Below are 23,903 nucleotides of genomic sequence, written 5' to 3'. Positions count from 1 at the left end.
TGATTGGCTGCTTTGCAGCCTTTCAAAAAGCGCCAAGAAAGCGTCACAAAAGCGCCAAGAAAGCGACGAACACCGAACCCGAACCCGGACTTTTACGAAAATGTCCGGGTTCGGGTCCGTGTCACGGACACCCCAAAATTCGGTACGAACCCGAACTATACAGTTCGAGTTCGCTCATCCCTAGCAATAACCAATACCCTGAACAATGCATGAGCCTAGAGCAAGAGCAGCAAGGCCATACATTATAACCCAGGTCTTTTGAACATAGATCGCTGACCACTATAGATCGCTGACCACCCAGACCCCGGCCCCACCTGTAAAGGAGTCAGGTATACCAACAAAATTTAAAGAGAACTAGAAGGTCAGAAAAAAAAAGGGGGGGGGGGTCAGTCGCCACCGTCAGACCGCTGTAAGTGGATAAGTATGATCAGGCCATCCTGAGAGGATAAGAAACAAAATCAGTCCTCTTCAGAAATAATGCGTCTGGGGGGGGGCGGAGCTAGCTGCAGAGCTGACAGGAAGCAGCTTGTGTTAGCTCTGCAGGAATTGTGGATATAAACCGAAATATCTCGGTAAAAACAGGCTTATCTACGCCTGAAGCATCAGATTCTAACTCAGGTCATCGCCTGGAACAGGAGGATATAACTTTTTCCTGTATTTGACACGGCGTGAAGTTGCGGCCTACAGGATCCTGGTGAGCACCGGACTTTATTTGGGCGCTTGCCCAGGCCACTGAGGCCGTGCCCCGCGGCTTATATACCGCCTGCCGCCCGATCTAATAGAGGCCATCAGCAGACTGGTAGTCCGCTTTATTTTATGTGCTGAACTACCCGGATACCGCTGGACAAGCGGTGATTTGATCACAGACAGCGCCGCTGGAGACCGGGCAGGAGAAGCATCAGACGGCGAAAGAAGATCCGGCCGTTTGCCGCGACTGACCGGAGACTAAAGGACCGGCAAATACCACTCAGGACACCCCTGCTGGAGCGAGCGAAGGAGCGGTGAGTGCCCTGAGCGGTCCCTATCAAGTGGCAGCAGTGCGCAGCGCCGATTTCCCCATTACTGGTGTCAGCCATTGTTGCGGTGCAGGACCTGACAGCCGCATCACTGAGAATATCAATCCGCCGGCCCTGAGAGAGGCGGGAATTTTGAATTACTTACAGTACTGACATTAGGTGCTGTGCCCAGCTGCAGCCAGGGAAAGCTGCTGAAGCAGATAATTCGAGTCACACTCTAACTATTAATATTGCCAGCTGCATTGCAAGACAGATTGTAATACTGAACACTGCAGCCATTTAAAGAGAGACTGACCAGCGCTGCAAACTGTGCTATAGTAGTTCCTCTCACCTAAATTTGATGTCCCTCACAGTGAACCTGATACGATATGAGCCTTTAATCATTATGTGAGGCACACCTTTTTGCACCGCTCCTTAGTTATGCAGCTTAAGTGAAACATATAACGTGTGCATACTACAACGTGCTTCTCTCAACTATATAATAGCTTACCCAAAGACGGCCGAAGGATATTAAACAAAATGGTCAAAGGGCATCAACTTGAAAAAACGTCAAAAACTCCTAAAACTCCAAAAAAAATGTCTGATTCACAGAAACCTGCTCGTTCTTATCAAGTAGAGCAAGATAAAGTGTCAAAACAGAAAGAAAAAAGAAGCACAGCTTCTAACGCTGCAGAATGGACTGATAGTGATGAAGATGAGGATGCACCCTCTGAAACGGAGAATATACAGTCCCTTATTAAGTCACTTCCATCAACAGAATGCATCAAAGAGATGTTGAAAGAGTTCACGTCATCTATTAAAGAAGAAATTACAGAACTACGATCAGACATGAGACAAATTTCTTCCAGAATGTCGCAAGTTGAGGACTCCACCTCGGCTCTCTCCTCTCATGCCAGCTTTCTATCTAAACAGCTAAAAGAACAGAAGAAGGAGTCATATTCACTCAGATTACATCTGGACGATCTTGAAAACAGGTCTAGAAGGAACAACCTGAGAATCAAAGGCTTAACTGAAAAAGTTCCTGACGCCGAACTGTCTACAGTCGTCTCTCAAATCTTTTGCGAACTTCTGGGGAAGGAAAGTTCCTTTGATTTAGGCTTTCAGAGAATCCACAGAGTGTACAGGCCAAGAAACTCTGACAATGATACTCCAAGGGACATATTATGTTGCCTTCTAGATTTCAAGATAAAAGAAGAGATCTTACAGAAAGCCAGAACAAGAAATATCGAATATGAAGATTTAGAGATTCACGTCTTCCAGGACATTTCTAGGCAAACGTTGGAATTAAGGCGTAATCTTCAACCCCTCACTACGATACTTCGGGAAAGAGGACTGAAATACAAATGGCTTTTTCCGTTTGGGCTCCTAATCACCCATAATGGGAAACCCTTGGTCATCAGAGAACCCAAAGATATTCCTGCTGTCACCCAAAGACTTAATCTCCAGGAACTGTCCATTAAAGACTGGATTATAGGTGACACACAGGACACTGAACCGCCTGTGCCAGAGATACCACAATGGACATTGGTAACAACACCGAAGACGAAGAAAGCCAAATCCCTTGTTGGGTTGCCTGTGCCGAAAGCCCCTCTGAAGATGTCGCGTACACCAGCTGTGGACTGAAATGAGTGTCGTCTATCTGTGGTAAAATATGTTCACACCACACTTCAACTTAGATTAGTCAAATATGCATAGTTACACTAATGTTTTATACATAAGTAGTATGCACAATGTCGAAGTTGCTGAAACTGTATTATTATTATACTGCTTGTTAACAACCTTCTCCTTTTTAGGTTGTTTGCTATGTTTCACTAATGTTTTCTTTATTTCACCTAGACTGAGGAGCGGTACGATTTTATTTGTGCTGCTCTCAAACTAGGCACCCTTCTGCTGGGGCCCTGAATGGACCTCATCTGAGGAGTCGCCTACTGCACTAACTCCCCCCCCCCCACACTTCCACCCGCATTACCATCTACGGAGGAAGTCAATCCTAACTGTTAAGACCCTGGGCACCATACTGACGTGGGTGCCATAACAGACAGGATTAGTTGCTTTTCTTAGTACCCATATTCGCGTTTGAATATGTACTACTGCTGTTACTTTGATGTTTTATGTTCTACGGTTCCCCCAACCCACCCTCTACTTCAATATCAGGGCCTCAATGTCAACATGAGTCATAAATATACTCCAAAATGCCAAGGCCATGGCTGAATTAATTTGCGCATCGTACAATGTGAATGGCCTGAATATTCCCAAGAAACGATCCAAAATCTTGATGTACCTAAAAAAAGAGAAAGTGAGTGTAGCATTCTTCCAAGAGACACATTTCAAAAAAACATTCACACCCTTTTCTAAAACCTATCATTACAATCAATGGTATAACTCCACCACCCCAACCCGGAAAAATAAAGGAGTCTCCATAGTTTTTAGTAGATCCATCGGATTTCAACATGTAAATACGTTATCCGACCCCGAAGGCAGATACTTATTTGTTAAGGGAACTATACGCGGCAGAATGTATACGTTTGCTAATTTTTATGCCCCCAATGTTCTACAACACAGGTTTATAGGAAACAGTTATTAACAGATTAGAGGGATTTATGGAAGGCATGTTGATTCTGGGTGGGGACCTGAATACCCCTCTAGAGCCAACTGTGGACACTACAAAGGGTAGGGCGAACCTAGCTTACGGCAACCTTAAAACTTTAAAAAAAATTCTGCGCCAAAATAACTTAATGGATGCATGGAGAGTCTTAAACCCCACCGGCAGAGACTACTCTTTCTATTCTTCTGCCCATGCAACATATTCCAGACTAGACTATTTCTTCATACACCATAAAGACATCCAATTATTGAAAAAAGCAGACTATAAATCTCTCCATCTCTCCGACCATGCTCCTTTATTGTTGCATCTCTCCCTTGGAAATGACGCAGCTAGACAATGTAAATGGTCATTAAACGAAAGTTTACTGAAACGTCCGGAAGACGTCACAGCACTTGCAGCGGATATCGACTTGTTTTTCTCTGAGAACATACAGGGAGGTAATTGTAATTCTTTGATATGGGAAACACACAAAGCTGTTGTTAGAGGCAGACTGATCAGATTGGGAGCCCACAAAAAAAAAAAGAAAGTGAAAAGCAAATTTCGGATCTTCTGTCCCAAATCCATATTCTAGAATCGGCCCATAAACTCTCCCTGGAGAAAAAATTAATGAAGGATCTTACCTCCTTGAGATCTCAATTGCTTGATCTGTTGGACCAGAAAAACCAAAAGTACCTATACCTAGCGAGATTTAATAAATACTTACAAGACAATAGATGCGGCAAGAGGTTAGCCAGGCTTCTCAGGCAACAGAAAAGTAAATCATACATTACTAAAATTAGGGATCAGAAAAATTCCTTGAAATTCTCAACTTCAGATATTACGAAAGTATTCAGGCAATATTACGAAAAATTATATAACCTAGAAAATAGCTCACCTACCCTGATAGATATAAAGCCCAAAATAAGAGAATTCTTAAACTCACTCCCTCTCCCCAAATTATCTGTGTCCCAACAAACGAAACTTACTAATCCTTTTTCAGTGGAAGAAATAGGATCGGTGATACAGTCCCTACCAAATGGAAAAAGCCCAGGCCCAGACGGATTAACGGCCACATATTATAAAAAATTCTTGAAAAACCTCTCACCACATTTAAAGACCTACTTTAATGGTATAGCGAGTGGAGACGCATTCCGTGCAGAGTCCCTTTTAGCACACATTACAGTGATACCTAAAGAAGGTAAAGACAACTCCATCTGCTCTAACTATAGGCCCATATCACTATTAAATGTGGACATAAAGATCTATGCTAAACTGATCGCCACGAGACTTCAGCACATCCTCCCTGGTATAATACACCCGGATCAAGTTGGATTCACAGAAGGCAGAGAATCCAAGGACAATATTTACAGAGTTCTCCATGCTATACAACTTGCACAAGTAAACCATTTCCCTTTGTCATTCGTTACAACAGACGCCGAAAAAGCGTTTGACAGGATAAGCTGGAGCTACCTGGAGGAAGTGCTGAATACTTTTGGTTTCCCACAACCGTTCATATCCCAAAATATTTGCTATGTACACCATCCCATCAGCTGCGGTAAGAGTTAATGACTCAGTCTCAGACACGTTTCTAATCTCCAATGGTACGAGACAAGGCTGCCCCCTCTCTCCCATCCTCTTTGTTTTGTCCTTAGAGCCTCTATTAACTAAAATTAGAATTAACCCTTTAATACAAGGTATTGATGCATCAAGGGTGCAACAGAAAATAGCCGCTTATGCGGATGATACCCTCTTTATGGTTACCAACCCGAGAATTGGAGTGCCTGCATTAATACAGGAATTGGAAGATTTCAGTATTATATCCAACTTTAAAATAAATTGGCAAAAATCTGAAATTTACAATGTATCCGTCCCCCAGAAAGATTGGCAAGAAGTGATTTCGAACTCCCCTTTAAAACCGGCTCCTACCTCCTTCAAGTATCTAGGCATTAACATCAGCAGACGTATCACTGAATTGTATCAATTGAATTTCCTCCCCCTTCTAGCTAAATTAGATGCAGACTTCAAGGAATGGGAGAATCTTTTTATATCTTGGTTTGGGAGAATTAGCGCAGTCAAAATGATTTCCCTACCTAAAATATTATACACCCTCCAAGCATTACCAATTGACGTCCCTAAACAATTCTACACCACCCTTAAGAAGAAAATTATGGGCTTTATATGGAGATCAAAACACAGTAGACTATCCTATGACACAATAATTAGGCCCAAAACTAGAGGAGGCTTAGCAGTCCCAGATTTTCACAAATACCATATGTCGGTTCATATTACGAAATTATTAGAATGGACAGTCAGGCCGGACAGGAAATTATGGCATGATTTAGAGAAAGAAACTCTTCCTCCCAACCCACATTTACTTTTGTGGAAGACCAAAGAATCCGCCAGACCTCCTCAACCCAAAATTACAGATCTTATAACTATGACGTCCTTGAAAATTTGGCACGGGTTAAATAAACGGATTTGCTTTTCACCTGCATACTGTGCGATTACTCCAATAGGCGCATTGATCCCAGCTAGACTGAGAATAGTTAAAGAAAAAGTCTCAGGCATCTCAGAACTATACAATTCCCCTATTATGAACCTTTTTAGTGGACCCACATTTATTTCAAAAGATGACCTTAACATATTTTTTCCGGACCTAGGATTCACAGATAAAGAGTATATGCATTTTAAAAGATGCATGTTAAGTTCTGAGGCCTATAACTCCTCTCTCCTATACCTATGACAGCCCATCCAAAAACATATCAATTCCGGCTCTCCAGTCAAGAGACCGATCTCAACCATATATAGTGTAATAAACCACTCTGACCTCCCTCCCTCCTACCTCTCCAAATGGTCTTCTGAGTTAGGGATTACTTTTAACGAAGTGGAAACTAGAGATATAGTTTGAATGCTAGATCAAAATCTGCATCGCCTAAAATCCAAGAGATGCATTTCAAACTAGTATCAAGATGGTATAGGACCCCGGTTTTACTGCAGAGAATGTTCCCAAGTATGTCCCCCTTGTGCTGGAGATGTGAAGAAGAACGGGGTACACTTTCACATATTTGGTTGACATGTAAATGTATGAAATTGTTCTGGAAAAATGTTACGGATATTTTAGGTCACATCTTTGATACACATACTGAAATATCACCTAAATTGCTCTTCTTTAGCATCTTTGATCATCGCTCCTCCGACATTAAACATCCCCTCACACTTCATATACTTAATGCTGCCAAACTCATAATCCCTAGATTATGGAAGGAGAAGTCACCCCCCTCAATTCAAGACTGGATGAGGGAAATGCACCTACTCCACAATCTGGAGAAATCGAGACTCCTAAGAGAAGACAGGCTACATCACTATCACACGACATGGGACAGATGGAATTCGTTTATTAAAAGCGATTTCATCGTAAAGTTTCTATAATTCCTCTAGACTTGGAACTTACATACAGTTATGTCAAGCTTTTATATTGAGCCCTGATACCCCCCCTTGCCCTTAGTTTACTCTTACCTCCCCCCCTGTTGTTTTGGTTAGACAAACTGAAATGGCATATAACACTTATAATTTTCCTACAATTATAAGATGTGATATCTCACACAGTAACGTATGGGTTTTCTGTGCCTTTTGTCCTTTGGTTTACTTCGCCATATTATAATTGTGTTAATAAGGCCCTTGATCTCCTATAACCTGGAAATAAGATGATGTTCAGAAGTTATAATCTAGTTTTTATTTAGAGTACATACTCCATGAATACTGAGGTCACTAATAAAGACTTACGTCCTTTACTGACTCAGAAATAAAGAGATTCTTAAGTCGAAGTTGATATTTACTCATGCTAGCTGAAGGATATGTTACATAATCTGTTACAAGTGGTTTATACTGATATGTTCGTATTATAACACTGGCCACTGTTTATATACCTTAAAAATTATAAATGTATTGACATAAGAAATTATTATGCCTAACACAAAATTTTCAATAAAAAGAAAATGTTACACAGAAATAATGCGTCTAGGAGTTAGTTTCCCGTGCTTTTTCTTGGACTTTGAGGATTTGCCTCCTCCTACTAGCTCCCATGATGTAGGAGGCAAGATGTGACGTGGAATAAGGACGTCATTGGTGGCAGACCAATCCGGGATGTCCACGTCTTGTATCTCCAATGCTTCTAGGATATCTGGGAGGTCCTTTGGGGATCTCAGGATGAATTTCTTCTCTTTCCATGTGATAAGCATTCCGAACGGGAACAGCCATCTAAAGATGGATCTATGTCTTAGGTGGTCTGTGAGTGGTTTCAGGGCACGTCTCTTATTGAGAGTGGCATGGGGCAAGATCCTGAAAAAGTAGAATATGATAGCCTTCATAGACAATGTTTTCACTTTCTCTTACTCTTTTCATTATCAGGTCTTTCTGAGCAAAATTTTTGCAGATGATGTCTCTTGGGGGGTCACCCTGCTTGGGCCTAGGGAGAAGGGCACGGTGGGCTCTCTCAATTGTGATTGGGTCTGTATATTCTTCTCCCAGTAGAGCTTTGCATATTTCTTTAACCGCACTAGGGATGGCCTCATTAGCAACAGTCTCTGGGACTCCTCTGATGAGTATGTTATTTATTCTGCCTCTATTGTCCTGATCTTCAATGTATTCATACAGGTAATTTATGTGGTTTTAGGAGGCAGAGAGAGCGGTTGAGTTTTTATTTGTGTATTCTGCAACAGCTGTATGGGTAGACTCCAATGCTTCAACTCTCTGACCTACTTGTCTCACTTCACATTTTATTTCAGAGAGTTCCTCTAAGACAGGATTTAATGCTTTAGATAACACTTGTGAGATGAAAGATCTGGAAATGGGTAAATCTGAGGCTGCTTCTAAGGGTTCATCTTCTTCACTGTCCCTTTCAAGCTGTGAAGTTAGCTGTCTTTGTGCATTACTTTTGGGCGTGGAAGAAGGGGCTCCTTGATTTATTGTGTTTTTCTTCATCATAAATCTGTCTAAATCGGATTGTGATAGAGAAGGAGCCTTTGACTGATTTTGAGAGTCCTGGTAAGCCCCCCTATACCTGCCTACTTTCACCATAAGTGCGAATGAAACTTGCCCCTGAAGCGAATTATGCTCACTTCTTCATCACAGGTTCAGTAATCTTCACAACATATCTTTAGTGAGTGTATGTGTTCAGGCGTTTTAAGCCATTTTATGGAGGAGGAGTATGGCTTCTGCAGAATTTGCACTCTGTTCAAATGGGTTACTGTCTCTTTAAATCCAACGATTTAGCTGAGCAGCAGCCTCTATGCTCAGAGATCAATCGGCAAGGCAGAGCAGTTATAGTAAGTGTTCAATTATAGCCAGACACTACAAACAGGCACAGGAGCCAAGTGAATCGCTGAAAAACCGCCACTGGCAGCTGATGATGTAGCAAGGAGTGGCCGGAGCCTATGTGGTAAGTCTCAGATTAAATCAGCTGGAGCTCCACATTAGACCGGAGTATACTAGGCAAAAGGGGGGTACCTTATTTCATGGATCCGGCGTTGTTGTTGTTTGGAACCGCTGCTGTACGGACCGATGCTCAGATCCCAAAATGGCGCCCGCTTGTAAGTGCCGTCCTTCGGTGTGATGTCTCGCAGACTTGTGCGCCTGTAGAGGGCTGTTTAAGTATTCAGGCTGAGAATTATCACCCGACCAGCGACTGTGATGATGTCAGTCCAGGCTTCGTAACTGCTGGTGAAGCTCCGCTGTAGCCGCGTCCGATTCAAATCCAGGCCGTGGATGCCTCCACTTCTAGGCCTTTGGCGGCAGTTCGGGCCCAGAGCGGATCTGTGACCCAAGAAAGGTCTCTATGTATATTGTGCAGAGTAGGCAATCCCACTAAGTCTAAAATGGGGTCTTTTGAGACTTATAAAACAGTGGATTGGAAAGGATTGTGACACCCGCGGCAGAGCAGAGGAGTGAGACGTCTTCCTCAGTCAGCGGCTAGCCACGCCCCCCCCTCCAGTGTCATCTTAGAGAGGGTACTCACTGAGGCAGGTGGTATTGTCACCCAAATGTAATTCTGCTGTATGGTATTGGTACTTCTGGACAGCTGTCTGTAAAAATTGTCTCCTTTTAGAAATATTGTGCATTTTTTTCGGCTTCGTCCAAATTTTATTCTTCTATGTGGCAGTAGTACTTCTGGCAAAGTGTCTGTAAAAACTGTCTCTTTTTCAAAATGTTATAATATGTAAAAGATGGAGGGCACTCAGATGTCTGTATACATAGAGAGAGAAAACAATTAGAATAAGGTATATCTCTTTTCTTTATTACTTCTAAAGTTATACCTTTCTGTAGAAATATCAATATATCAATAGGTTAGTATTCTTCAAGGATAGTAGGACATAGAGGAATAAAATCTTGTTTCACAATGGTACAGATTACTCAACTTGTGTCAGGAACACTATGGTCCTTCCTATTGTATCAATAAAATATTTAAAATGCTTAAAATAAATGAAACAAATATAGGTCCTTATATGACTGAAAACCTACTCCTGCAGATGATCAGTCTGCATGTAGGAGTCATATATCCTGTATTGAAATCATGGGGTGATAAGTCCGCTTATGTCCTGAGAATATATTCACTTTTAGCAAAGAGCCGGAACAGTCTTACCCCATATAAGTGAGTTCCAAGGAGCAGCTGTAGGGAGATCTCCTTACTGTGTTGTCCGGTCTTCTGTGGTATGTAGCGGTGGTGCGCACGTGTTCTTCGGCGTCTTCGGTGTCTTCTTCTTAAATCGCTGCGTTCCTCTCCGCTGGGCCGGAAGTGATGTTCCTATAACCGGAAATGACGGTCTGTTGTTCCGACCAGCTGACCGATTTAGACCGTCATTTCCGGTTATAGGAACATCACTTCCGGCCCAGCGGAGAGGAACGCAGCGATTTAAGAAGAAGACACCGAAGACGCCGAAGAACACGTGCGCACCACCGCTACATACCACAGAAGACCGGACAACACAGTAAGGAGATCTCCCTACAGCTGTTCCTTGGAACTCACTTATATGGGGTAAGACTGTTCCGGCTCTTTGCTAAAAGTGAATATATTCTCAGGACATAAGCAGACTTATCACCCCATGATTTCAATACAGGATATATGACTCCTACATGCAGACTGATCATCTGCAGGAGTAGGTTTTCAGTCATATAAGGACCTATATTTGTTTCATTTATTTTAAGCATTTTAAATATTTTATTGATACAATAGGAAGGACCATAGTGTTCCTGACACAAGTTGAGTAATCTGTACCATTGTGAAACAAGATTTTATTCCTCTATGTCCTACTATCCTTGAAGAATACTAACCTATTGATATATTGATATTTCTACAGAAAGGTATAACTTTAGAAGTAATAAAGAAAAGAGATATACCTTATTCTAATTGTTTTCTCTCTCTATGTATACAGACATCTGAGTGCCCTCCATCTTTTACATATTATACCTTATCAAACATTTTGGCAATTGGTACTGCCTTATTTGGAGAGAGCACCTAGCCGTGTTTTACAAGTCAGTAGAGCCTTTGCAATTCTTCCCAACATTTTTTCAAAATGTTGCAGTTCCGCACCTTAACCAAAACTTTATTCTGCTGTATAATATTCACACTTCTACCCAGCTGTCCATTTAAAAAAAAAAAAAGGTTACATTTGTCTAACTTTCTAAATGACTGTGGCCTTTCCCTGGCACATATACTATTTACCCCTGACCCCATTGACTACTGGGCAGACAGATTGGAACAATAGACAGAAGTTGCACAGTTTACAGACTTCACAAACATTTGTGAAAAAATAATAATGATAAAAAAAATAAAAGATATAAATAATCTGAGTACTAGGTACTCAGAGTGTTGTATACCGATTTTCCCGCCAATTAGAGCACTTTTGTTTGGGGAGAATCAATTTGGTCACTAATCAAATTGTTTTAAAAAAAAAAAATAGCAAATCAAACACTAAAATAATTTCAAGAAGTTTGTTCATCTATTGGGTGAAGCAAGGGAACACATGAGTACTCAGGAAAAAGGAGATGCTGGCCGATATGGATGACTGGCATTGCAAGAGGATGCATGTGTTTTTTTCTAAAATTCTCTTATTATTAAAAGGGTTGTCCTGTTTCTATTAATGACCTCTCCTTGGGATAAGTCATCAATAGCTGATCTGTGGAGGTCCGACACTGTTTGAGCTGTTAAAGAATTAATCCAGTTCTAATGTTGTATCAGTTTAAATCTACAAAATCTAAAAAGTTTGTTAACACTTTGCTTTACAGGTTGTGCACTTACTTAATATTTTTCTTTATCCATGGCTCTTTTCAAAATTCTACAAAGTTTAGAATTCTTAGAAAAATTATAGTTTCTTCTTCATCTCCACATCGCATGTACTATGACAGGTTAGTGTAGCTGTCAGCTGAGCTCCCAAATGCACTGTTCTCTGGTAACAAGGGAACCAGTAGAAATCTAAATGTAGCTGTAGACACTGATAAAAGAGAAAACATCTTGTTATTCCAAATCAGTGCACGATAAGGAAAGACCTTTTCTACATAGACCTTATCTGTGGAAGATTATAAATGTCTGCACAAAAGTAAAGCTGCACTTCAAAAGTGTATTCTTAAAAAGTAGTAAATTTAGATGTTTTAACCAAGGCTATGTATAGGATTTTGTAATGGGGAATGGGTAAACATTGTGGAAATGTGAACAGTGCTGGAAGGTGTGTTGTCCCACTTCAGGTACCTCAGATGGGTGAGACAGATAAAATCCAGAGAGTGGCAGTAGTCTCAGCAAAGCATAGTTTGCGGAGACATTTCTGTATACATTTCTGGGCTGGATTTTACTTGGACTGGTGGCTAGGCTTGGTAGAGGGAGCTCCCAGTCCACACCCTTCCAGTACGTGTTTTCCTTTCTACCTGAGGTGATCGCAGGTGAGGCCTGCTGTAATCAGGCTGGCATAAAGCGCCTCAGAGTAGGTCAGTCTGGGAAGGGAGAGCGAGACAGTTTTGTGAAGGTTCTGAGAGGCTCTGTGTGTGGCCTCAGTCAGGAGGACTGAGGGGCCACAAGGCTTTGAATAGCCTGAGGTTTGGAGGATCTAGCGACACCTAGAGAACGAGGGTTGCATGCCCAGTGTCTGGAGGACTACTGGGTCACACTCCCCCAAAAGGTACTGGAGTTGCCACAGCCTGGAGGCTGCAGTATTGATGTTGGCTGAGGAAAGCCGCATATGTTGTCCATGTGTGAACTGAGCTCTATGAGTGAGTTAGGGACGTATTTTGTTTAGGTAGCGCCTAGACGGGCAGGAGTTTATTTGTGTTTTAAGTGTTGGCGGTGCGGGAACCTCATCCCACCCAGTGATGTATAACTGGACTATCCTTTATAAGAAGACTGTCAAAATAAATGCACAGTTTGGACATGAAAATCCGTTGTCTGGTGAGATATCTGTGAGTGTGACCCCCCTGAAAAGAGACGATCCCTTACGACATACATGAATTTTAAATGTATACATGTACATTTGCAGTATATATCATTTTATTTAATTTCATTATTCCGTAGCGCTTTACATTGGAACTCAAAATTGAAGTTCCCTATCTGTACAGGGTGGGCCATTTATATGGATACACCTTAATAAAATGGGAATGGTTGGTGATATTAACTTCCTGTTTGTGGCACATTAGTATATGTGAGGGGGAAACTTTTCAAGATGGGTGGTGACCATGGCGGCCATTTTGAAGTCGGCCATTTTGAATCCAAATTTTGTTTTTTCAATAGGAAGAGGGTCATGTGACACATCAAACTTATTGGGAATTTCACAAGAAAAACAATGGTGTGCTTGGTTTTAACGTAACTTTATTCTTTCATGAGTTATTTACAAGTTTCTCTTTGTTTACAGCCATTGACATATCGCCAAGGTTAACATGTGCAGAGCGGATAGAAATTGTGTTGATGTCTGGTGAACGCAGTAACCGGGTCATTGCAGCAGATTTCAATGCGAGACAGCCTACGAGACCACCCATCTCCCATGCTACAGTTAGCAAACTGCTTGCTAAGTTTCGTGAAACTGGTTCAGTGTAGGATTTGCCAAAATGTGGACGCATGAAATCTGTCACTAATGAAGAAACATCAGTGGCTGTCCTAGCTTCATTCAGCAAGAGCCCACAGTGTAGCACTCGCCGCATGTCACTGGAGAGTGGCATTAGTCGAACATCCCTTTGGGATATTAGCTACTCACAAATGGCACCCTTACAAACTCCAGCTACTGCAGCATCTCAACGAGGATGACCCAGTTCGGCGCACTGAATTTGCAGAATGGGCAAAACAAAAATTGGAACAAGACCCTCAGTTTACGCAGAAGATTTTGTTCAGTGATGAGGCAAACTTTTATGTGAATGGTGAAGTTAACAAACAAAACCACCGCTATTGGTCTGACACTAACCCACATTGGATAGATCCCTCCAAGACTGTTGGAACCAAAAAATTGATGGTATGGTGTGTTATATGGGGTACAAAGATAGTGGAGCCATTCTTCATCAATGGAAACCTCAAGGCCACTGGATATGCAAAATTGCTACATGATGCTGTGTTTCCCTCTTTATGCACTGAAGCTGGCACGTTCCCTGAGTTTTTCCAGCAAGATGGTGCACCACCACATTATGGGTGTCAGGTCCGAGCATTCCTAGAGGAACAGTTTCCTGGAAAGTGGATTGGTCGTCGTGGGCCAGTTGAATGGCCCCCAAGGTCTCCCGATCTGACCCCCTTAAACTTTTATCTTTGGGGTCATCTGAAGGCAATTGTCTATGCTGTGAAGATACGAGATGTGCAGAACCTGAAACTACGGATACTGGAAGCCTGTGCTAGCATTTCTCCTGTGGTGTTGCTATCAGTGTGTGAAGAGTGGGAGAAGAGGGTTGCATTGACAATCCAACACAATGGGCAGCACATTGAACACATTTTATAAGTTGTCAGAAACTTGTAAATAACTCATGAAAGAATAAATTGTTTTTCTTGTGAAATTCCCAATAAGTTTGATGTGTCACATGACCCTCTTCCTATTGAAAAAACAAAAGTTGGATTCAAAATGTCCGACTTCAAAATGGCCGCCATGGTCACCACCCATCTTCGAAAGTTTCCCCCCTCACATATACTAATGTGCCACAAACAGGAAGTTAATATCACCAACCATTCCCATTTTATTAAGGTGTATCCATATAAATGGCCCACCCTGTATATCTTTGGACTATGGAAGGAAACTGGAGTACCCGGAGTAAACCCACATAAAGTACTGGGAGAACATATAAACTCCATGCGGATGTACACTTCTTAACACCAAGAAGGACAAGCCGTGAAGTTATGAAAATCGAGGAAGGAGCAGATATTTCTAAGATCTGCAAATGGTCAAATATTCAAGAACCTAGCTCCAATCTGTGGCTTGTGGGAAGGGCATAAAAATCAGATTGAAAGCAAAGTTTTTTAGCCATATGAAATCTCAAAAATCCAATCAAGTTGTGTGGGATGCTTGTCTGATGCCTCCTGTTCGTCGATGTGCCAGTTATCACCACTTGTTACAAACTGAGAAGGACAGAATCCTTGAACTGAGAGACCTTGGTTTATCACTCTGGCAGATCACTACGTGCCTAAGCCAGGATATCAGTACATGTTCCAGTGTTTGGGAGAACAATAACAAACTGGAAAGACAGCAAGAGGTACACAGAGGTGAACCTCGGCACAGATGAATTTTCTGATTAAAATAATTAGAAGAACAGCATGTAGTGATCCATGCTTTACTGCAAGTGAAATTAGACATCACATACCAAGGCTAGGACAGCAAAAGTATCTAAATAAATCATCAGAAGGCTTTTTTACGACATTGGGCTATAAGCCAGATGTCCAGCTCCAGGTGTTCCACTGACCTCACACCACTGCTCTGAAAGGCTATCATGGTGCACAGCAAGATGGCAATGAAGGCTGGAATGAAGGTGTATCCTCTTCAGTGATTAGTGCCACTATTGCAGTGATAGTCAGAGATTGGATGGGCACAATGTACAGTAGCCAGACCCCCCAGTCTTCTTTTTAGGTACACTATCAGCTCGGTGTCACATTGATTTGGTTGGGAAACCAGTAGTACGGCCATTTCTCCAAAGTGTCCCAGGAAATGTTTTTCAGCCTACATAGCCTGAACATGCTATAATGGCCTGCAAAGTCTCTGGACTTGTCTCCCATTGAGCACATCTATGATGTCATAAGTAGAGATGTCCCGAACTATTCGGCGGCGAACAGTTCCCGGCGAACATAGCTTGTTCTCGTTTGCCGAAGCAGGCGATCATATGCGATGTTCGGTCTGCCCCCTATACATCATCATTGAATAAACTTTGACCCTGTACCTCACAGTCAGCAGACACATTCCAGCCAATCAGCAGCAGACCCTCCCTCCCAGACCCTCCCACCTCCTGGACAGCATCCATTTTAGATTTATTCGGAAGCTGCATTCTTAGTGAGAGGAGGGACAGTGTAGCTGCTGCTGATTTAATAGGGAAATCGATAGCTAGGCAAGTGTATTCAGTGTCCACTGCAGTCCTGAAGGACTCATCTGATCTCTGCTGTAAGGACAGCACCCCCAAAAAGCTCTTTTTAGGGCTAGAACATCAGTCTGCTTTTTATTTTTTTTCCTGTGTAATCAAATTGCAGTTGCCTGCCTGCCAGCGTGTGTGTCAGGCTCACAGCCCTGCAAGTGCATAGTGTCACCAGCGCAACTCATATCTGGTGTCACATTCGATTACATTTAAAGAAAAACAACAATTTTGACTGTAAGTAACTAGCAGTCAGTTGCACACACGTGTTTGTGTGTTTAAGGCCCAGTGCCAGTGCATAGTGTCACTTCAGCGCCATTCATATCTGGTGTCAAATAAGATTCCATTTAAAGAAAAACAACAATTGTGACTGAATAACTAGCAGTCAGTTACACACGTGTTTGTGTGTTTAAGGCCCAGTGCAGTACATAGTGTCACTTCAGCGCCATTCATATCTGGTGTCACATTCGATTCCATTTAAAGAAAAAAACTATTTTGACTGAATAAATAGCAGTCAGTTGCACACGTGTTTGTGTGTTTAAGGCCCAGTGCAGTGCATAGTGTCACTTCAGCGCAACTCATATCTTGTGTCACAGTAGCTTGCACGCATAGTACAACTTAACTAATCTAAAAAAAAATGACAGGCAGAGGCAGGCCACCCCGCAGGGGCCGTCGTGGTCGTGTTGCTGTGATTCCCTTTGGCCCTAGACTAATGCCCAGTGTTCAGAGGCCATAGTTGACTGGCTAACACAGGACACCCAATCTTCTACAGCTTCCGCTCGGAACCTTGACGCAGCATCCTCCTCCATCTCAGCTTCGGGCACCTCTCAAGTTACCACTCGCCCTCCTGCCGCCACCACCAACACTAGCACCACATCCGCATCGCTTAATCTGTCAGAGGAGTTATTTACACATCAGTTGGAAGAAATTAGAGATGCGCAACCATTATTGCCAGAGGATGTAGATAACAGGGATATGTCTCAGACAGGCAGCATTACACACATGGACATACGGTGTGATGATGATGATGTTGTACCCACTGCTGCTTCCTTTGCTGAGTTGTCATATACAAGTGAAGCGGTTGATGATGATGACGTGTCCGTGGATGTCACGTGGGTGCCCGCTCGAAGAGAAGAAGAAGAACAGGGGGAAAGTTCAGATGGGGAGACAGAGAGGAGGAGGAGACGAGTTGAAAGCAGGGGGAGGTCGTCGCAAGGAGCTAGTGGCACAGTCAGACAGCATGTATCGGCACCCGTAGTCAGCCAGACAGCATGCCAATGTTTTAAAGCACGTTACCTGATGTTTTAAAGCACGTTATTCCAAACAATTTAGGAATGTTAGGTGATTTATGCCCTTTATGGATTAAAACCCGACTCTGCGTCAACTACGTAATTTTCCATGGGAGTTTTGCCATGGATCCCCCTCCGGCATGCCACAGTCCAGGGGCCAGATTTATCATTAGCTCAGGTCAGAATAATGGAGTGAAAAAGTCCCAAAAAAAGTACCAAACGCTAAAACTGCACACAAATGTGCGACTTTTTTCTGCTTTGCACTATGCTCGCCAGTTTTCTGAAAGTGGGCGTGTTTTCTTATGTAAATGAATCTCTAGACAGATTTACTATTGGGACTATTTAAAAAAGTCGCAAAAAAGTCGCAAATTTCACTCCAGTGAGGACCATGCTTATCTTATGAGACTTTTTAATAGAACATGCAACTTTTTCATAAAAACGTGCGACTTTTCATAAAAACGTGCGACTTTTGTAAAGCTGCTTACTGATGGATAAACTGCTACCGTCAAACCACATTTATTACAGTCTTAAAGGGCCGATCATAAATCTGACTTGGCTAAAACTGACTTTAGCCATATGTGAAAAAGGAGTGAGCTCTCAGAGTAATGATAAATCTGGCCCCAGGTGTTAGTCCCCTTGAAACAACTTTTCCATCACTATTGTGGCCAGAAAGAGTCCCTGTGGGTTTTAAAATTCGCCTGCCCATTGAAGTCAATGGCGGTTCGCCCGGTTTGCCCGTTCACGAACATTTGCGAAAATTCGCGTTCGACGTTCGCGAACGGAAAATTTTATGTTTGCGACATCTCTAGTTATAAGTTGGCAATTCCAAAAGAAAGCTGCCAGCAGTGGATCTTGATTATTTGCATGCCCAAGAGCATTTAGCATAGCATTTATTCTGGGTCTATACTTTTAATGTACGGTGGAAGTTCATCTTTAAAAAATGGTGTCCGCTCAGAAACTGATCAGAGACATTTAAACCCTCAGGTGCCGTGGTCAATTAATTATTGGCATTTCATTAACATGTCTATCTACTCTGTGATTTCCATAATTCCATGACTTTCCTTCTTGGTGCTGCAAATTTAATGTTGAGGAGTCACTTCACTGGGTCATGTTTCGCATGGGTGACATGTCACTATTGAGACCAGCCATCACCCTACATCAAACTAGATGTTGATGCAGGGATAAGTGAGTCCTGCTGAGGCAGCGGGGCAGTGATGGAGCTGAAACCCAGTGGCCGGGATTAGGTAAATATGATTACCACTACGGGACCAGCCATTCTGGGGGTTTGTAGAAAATTTTCTCAGGGTGAACTTTAATGGGGTTATTCCATAGGCTACCCCATGAAAATTATCACCTATCACGATTTCTTCTTATGTTTTAAGAAAAACAATACGCCACATTCTTAAGGGGATTTTCCATCTCACCATTTGTGGCTTATTTCTAGGTGCAGGGGCATTGCTAGGGTCTCAAAGGATACGGGCCCAAGCCCCAATGAATACGGGGAACAGCCTGCAGGATCAGTGCTATCGCTAGTGCACCGTGCCGCCGGATGTCCGCTACGGCCCCTTTTACTATAATGGGGCGGGCCAGAGGTCCGGCTGCAGCACGGCAAACATGCTGAGAGGCGGCTGAAATAAAACTGCAGCATACTGTAGTATTTTTCAGCCCACCTTTCGGCATGTTTGCTGTACTGTGGCTGGCCCACCCCATTATAGTGAATGGAGCCAGGGAGCGGACTTCTGGCTGTACGGTGCACTAGAGGTAGCACGGAACAAGAACACCCTACCTCTAGTGTGAAAGTAGCCTAAGTCGACCCTCTCCGTCGACTTCTCTGTCATCATCTTCTCCACCCCCCAACCTGGGGTTCCCCATAGTGTTATCCTGCTGCTCGCTGTGCTCCTCAATACCCCCAAATACTATCCTGAAGAACAATGAGTGCCCTCATAGTAATAGTGCTCCTCATAGTCCCAGCAATAGTGATTCCCTTCTAGAGTGTCCTCATTAGTAATACTGCCCTCTACAGTGCACCCAACAGTGATAATACTCCCCAAGAGTATCAAGTATTAGTAGCCCTCCAGTATTAATAATGCCCTCACAGACCCCTTAGTAGTAATAAGGCGGATCTATAAGTCACTCCTTCAGAGCCCCCAGTAGTAATAAGAACGCCTAATGTCCTCTGGATTTAAAATGCCCCCCCACAGTGCCCCCAGTATTTATATTGCCCCTCCTGTTATAATGCTCTCCCATGCAGTGCCCCCTGTAGTTATATTCCTCCTCTTAGTGTCCTCACAAATTATAATTTCTCAGTCCCTCCACCATACAGTCCCATCCAAATAACACTATTTCCCTCCCTCCGCCATAGAGTCCAATGTAAATAACACCACCCCCTCTCCAGCCACCATCAACATACAGTCCCGTGTAAATAACATCACACCATCTCTCCAGACCCCTCCAATATACAGTCCCATGTAAATAACAGCATCCCCTCTCTAGCCTCCTCCAACATACAGCTTCATGTAAATAAAATTGCCCCCTCCCCAGCCTCCTCCAACATACAGTCCCATGAAAATAACATCAGTCCCTCCCACAGCCACCATCAGCATACAGTCCCATGTAAACATCACTCCCTCCCACATCTGCCATCAATATACAGTTCCATGTAAATAACATCACTCCCTCCCACAGCCACCTTCAACATACAGTCCCATGTAAATAACATCACTTCCTCCCCCAGCCACCATCAATATACATTCCCATGTAAATAACATCACTTCCTCGCCCGGCCACCATCAATATATGGTCCCATGTAAATAATATTACCCCCTCCCTAGCCTTATCCAACATACAGTCCCATGTAAATCACTCCCTCGCATGAGGGTGACATCATCACAGGTCCTTCTCAACCCCTGCCTTCTGCACTGATCATGTGACCTGAGATGTCATCACAGGTCCTTTAGATCTTGCAGTGCATTATATTCAATTGTATTGCCGTCCTGAGAACGGCAATACAGTTGTATCTGCCTGGCAGGCAGTACATTCGGGGCCTGGGACAAAACATCAGGGGCCCAGGCCCCGAATGTTTTAGCATAGCAATGCCCCTGGCTAGGTGTCAAGGTGTCAGTTAGGTGTGGGACAGCAGTCACACATACACAGCTATCCTCCATTCACCAATATGGAAATTGGCAACTTTAGTGCTCGGCTATTTTTGGAAATCCCATAGTGGTAAATGGCGGGTGACCTCTCTTGGCCAGCCTGCTCTCCATTCACTATGGGACTTGCTTGGCTATTTTTGGAAGTCCCATGGTAGTGTATGGAGATTATGTTGCACATGGGCTGTGTGTTCTCCTTCACTTCACGCCATAGCAACTAGGTGCCTGCTGTTACATATTTCAGGCACCAGCAGCTAATTATTATCATTATTATTATAATTATTATTATTATTTATTATTAAAGCACCATTCATTCCATAGCGCTGTACATATGAGAAGAGGTATACATACATAATACAGACAGTTGCACTAAGCATAAACAAGACGAGTTACAAACTGTTACAGAAGGAGAGAGGGCCCTGCCCATGAGGGCTGATGATCTACATAATATGGGAGAAGGACACAGTAGGTGAGGGTGAAGCTGGTCATGGTGGTATAGAGGTATAGAGAGTCACTGGTTGTAGGCTTGTCTGAAGAGGTGGGCTTTTAGATTTCTTTTGAAGGATTCCACTGTCGGTGAGAGTCTGATATGTTGGGGTAGCGAGTTCCAGAGTGTGGGGGATACACAGGAGAAATTTAACCTCTCAGATGCCATGGTCAAACCTGACCATGGCATCTGAGTGCATGAAATACCAGAAATGTGCGCTTCCGGGTATGCTTCGGCTCATAGATGGCCTTATGCCTATCCCATGCATGTTTAAACTCCTTCACTCTATTTGCAGCTACCACTTATGCAGGAAGGCTATTCCATGCATCCACTACTCTCTCATTAAAGTAATACTTCCTGATATTACTTTTAAACCTTTGCCCCTCTAATTTAAAACTATGTCCTCTTGTAGCAGTTTTTCTTCTTTTAAATATTCTCTCCTCTTTTACCTTGCCGATTCCCTTTATGTATTTAAAAGCTTCTATCATATCCCCTCTGTATCGTCTTTCTTCCAAGCTATACATGTTAAGGTCCTTTAATCTTTCCTGGTAAGTTTTATCCTGCAATCCATGTACTAGTTTAGTAGCTCTTCTCTGAACTCTCTCCAAAGTATCAATATCCTTCTGGAGATATGGTCTCCAGAACTGAGCACAATACTCCAAATGAGGTCTCACTAGTGCTCTGAGCACCTCCCTCTTTCTACTGGTAATGCCTCTCCCTATACGGCTCCCCTGTGCGGAGATCAGAGTAGTCGGAGGGTGTATGCAGCAGATTCTCTATGACAGTAGGTTGCTGCATAGTAGTTTCTATGGAGCCCCTGCCCGTAGCAGGGCTCCATAGAAACACAGTAAAATCATCATAGACTCAAATGCTTATGTATGGGGGTCTATGAGAGAAGCAATCCAATGATTGGGAACTATAAAACAATAAATATGTTTTAAAAAATAAAAAAATAAAAAATATAAAAATTCAAATCACCCCCCTTTCCCCAAAATAATAATAAGAAAAAAAATAAGAAAAAAAAAATGTGGCAGAATTTCCCATTTGGAATTTTTCCCCCACTACATCCTGTGCAATATTAAATGGTGGTATTAAAAAGTACAACAGGTACTGCAAATAAACAAGCAGCTATGTGAACAGAAAAATTAAAAAAAAGTTATGGTTCTGGGAAGACAGGGAGCAAAAAAGCGAAAACGCAAAAACGGAAAATCAGCTCATCAGGAGAGGGGTTAAGGTGTGAAACCTATGTAAATAATTATGGAATAACTTGGCAAATACTTTACTTTCTTGACAAATTTTAAGCTAAATTATGATTTATCCTCCATTTATGTCTACAATCAGAATTTGGCTGGTTTCCAGTTGCTATAGAAAAACTGCTAGAGCTAAGTTTTGGTCATACAGTATGATAGCTGAATGGCACAAAACTGCTGACAGTTTCTAAGGTCAAAGTAAAAATGTTTTAACCCGGATGTTTTTTTTGTTAGTTTTTTGTGTTTTTGTTTTTCACACCCTGCCTTCCCAGAGCCATAACTTTATTTATTTGTCTATTCACATAGACATATGAGAGCTTGTTTTTTACTGGACAAGTAGTACTTTCCAACGCCACCATTTATTATTGCATATGGATGTAGTGGGAAGCAGGAAAAAAATTCCAAATGGGGTGAAAGTGCAAAAGAAAAGCAATTCCACCACAGTTTTACGGGTTTTTAATTTACGACGTTCGATGTGCGATAAAACTGACCAATTATTTTTATTCTAGAAGTCAGTACAAATCTAGTGATGCCTTATATGTATAGTTTTTGCGTTTTGATAGTGATAAAAAAATTAAAAAGTGGGAAAAAATATCAGTTTTATTTTTGTCGCCATATTTTGACGCCTATAACTTTTTTGTAATTATGTGCATGGAGCTGTGTGGGGGCTCATTTTTTGCAGGGCGATCTAAACTTTTCATTAATAAAATTGTGTGTATGACTTTTTGATCACTTTTTATTACATTTCTTTGTAGAAAATAAAGTGACCAAGAATGGCGAATCGGCCATTTAAACGCTTTTTTCCGTTTTTCTGTTTGCCGTATGGAGAATATATTTTTATACTATGGGCATTTTTTCGCACATTGCAGCACCCATTATGTGTATTTTATTTTATTTTTTTAGTTCTTTTTTTATTTTGGGAAAAGGGTTGTGATTTGAATTTTTATGTTTTAAAAATGTTTCTTTTTTTAAATTTTTTTTTTTTTTTACACTTTCATCTGATTACTATTATAATAGACTCCAATGCACTTGCATTGGAATCTATGATGATTTCACTACTTTCCTATGGAGCCCTATTGCAGGCAAAGGCTCCATAGGAAATACTATGCAGCAGCCTCCTGCCATTCATAAAGACAGGGGCTGCTGCATACACGCTCCGGCTCCTCTGATCGCCACACGGGGGAGCCGGAGCACAACCGAAAACAAAAGCTTTCGGTTTTCAGGATTGACCACGGCATCTGAGGGGTTAAATTACTGCATTAATGATTGTTGCGGACATTAGTCGTGGGTGTCTGCTATAAGAAGCAGCAGGCAGGAGCAGGCGCCATCTTTAAACACAAATCTGACGTACATGTACGTCATCGGGCGTGAAGGGGTTAAATAAACTACATAATGGAGGAAACAATGTGAAATAACTTCGTTTTAAGTTATTAAAACATTTATGTTGATATGAATTTGATAAAGAAAATAAGTTACAGCACATTCTCAATGTCTGTGATATACCTAATTTTGCTTAATGGCTCCAAGTTCTTAAATCATCTTTTATCCACAGAAGGCCTCATGC

Source organism: Bufo gargarizans, chromosome 1 (genome assembly GCF_014858855.1).
Source record: "Bufo gargarizans isolate SCDJY-AF-19 chromosome 1, ASM1485885v1, whole genome shotgun sequence".
Classification (NCBI taxonomy): domain Eukaryota; kingdom Metazoa; phylum Chordata; class Amphibia; order Anura; family Bufonidae; genus Bufo; species Bufo gargarizans.
The sequence above is the reverse complement of the archived record's forward strand: the minus strand, read 5'-3'. Positions refer to the sequence as shown.